Below are 1570 nucleotides of genomic sequence, written 5' to 3'. Positions count from 1 at the left end.
ATATATTTATGAGAATGTGTTTAAAGGTAAATTTTACTTACAGAGACTAGGTATTTTTCATCCCACATGGTCTTCAGAACCAGACCCAAGAAAAATGTACTTGGCAACTGTTTGCTCCTAGCTGCCATTAAGACCCTCCTGGCTCACGGTGAGCTTGTGTATAAAGTAAAATAATGCTTCCCAGCCCTGCAGCATCCTTGGGAGCAGTTACTGGACTGTGCTGTCTGGGGTAATAAACTCTCCCCTCTCCACCATGCCTCATAAGGCAGCCTCTTCTGCTGATGGAAAAACTAACCTTGTATTCCAGACGCAGCTTACAGCCCTGCACGCCCACCTCCAGCCCCCTCCATTTTCCTTATTGTAGAAGGAGGTCATGGTCCTATAGTGAGTGGTTTTCATGGACTTCCAGATCAACTTGGCAAATGGTCACCATTTGGGGAAGGCAGTACAGCTAAGGAGAGGGTGCTGCATGCATGCGTGTGTGCATGTGTGTGTGTGCATGCGTGCACATCTCCCTAAGAAGTTCCAGTTTCCACACTTTCAAGGAGACACTAATGAAGAAGATGCTCCCAGGCCCTCTGTTCGGTGGGATTGCTCACCAACTGCATCCTGTCACCTGCAGCCAATCCAACAGTGCCCAGGAAGCACATCATGGACTGTCATTGTTCATGTTGTTGATAGGGACCATCCAGTCGGTTCTGACTCACAGCGACCCTATGCCCAACAGAGCGAAACACCACCCATCCCGCACCATCCTCCCAATCGTTCTTAGGGCTCCGCCCATGGTTGAAGCCACTGTGTCAATCCACCTCCTCACGAGGGCTTTCCTCTTTCGAGGTCCCTGTATTTTACCAAGCACAATGTCCTTCTCCAGGGACTGGTCTCACCTGACACATGTCCTAAAGTCTGTAAGACAGTCTCAGCATCCTTGCTTCTAAGGAGCATTGTGGTTGTACTTCTTCTAAGTCAGAGCTCCTTGTTCTTTGGGCAGTCCATGGTACTTTCAATGTGCTTCACCAGCACTGCCATCAAATACACCGACTCCTCTTCTGTCTCCTTAAGTTCATTGCCCTACTCGTACTGTGCAGGAAACCATCAAGCTGCCCTGGAATTGATTTTCACTCGTGGAGGACCTCGGGTATGTTAGGTAAGACTCCACAGGGTTCCAATGGCTGGATTTGGGTTTTGTTTGGTGGGGGATAAGGGGAGAGGGACTTGAGGGGAGCTTGGATTACCACATCTTTCTTCTAAAACGTCTCCAGATGGACTCAAACCTACAACCTTTCATTCAGTAACCCAGCGCATGAACTGTGGTTAATGTTTACCACTCCCAGAGATTCCAGGAGGGCCGAAGAAGGCATGCAGGGTTCTTTCCCACCTCCAGTCTCCCACCACGGCCTCCTACTGGGCAAATGCAGCCAGAGCAGCTGCCTGGGAGCTGGAGGCACCGTGGACTGGTCTAGCCCCGCCCTAGCAGAGCAGCGCAAAGGAGGGAGATGAACCCAAGCACACTGTGTTAGTCCAGGTTGACTAGAGAAACAAATCCCGAGGCATTTATAGGTATATAAGA

The sequence above is a fragment of the Echinops telfairi genome, unplaced genomic scaffold (genome assembly GCF_000313985.2).
Source record: "Echinops telfairi isolate 266 unplaced genomic scaffold, ASM31398v2 ScPeMD7_7468;HRSCAF=8506_0, whole genome shotgun sequence".
Lineage (NCBI taxonomy): Eukaryota > Metazoa > Chordata > Mammalia > Afrosoricida > Tenrecidae > Echinops > Echinops telfairi.
The sequence above is the reverse complement of the archived record's forward strand: the minus strand, read 5'-3'. Positions refer to the sequence as shown.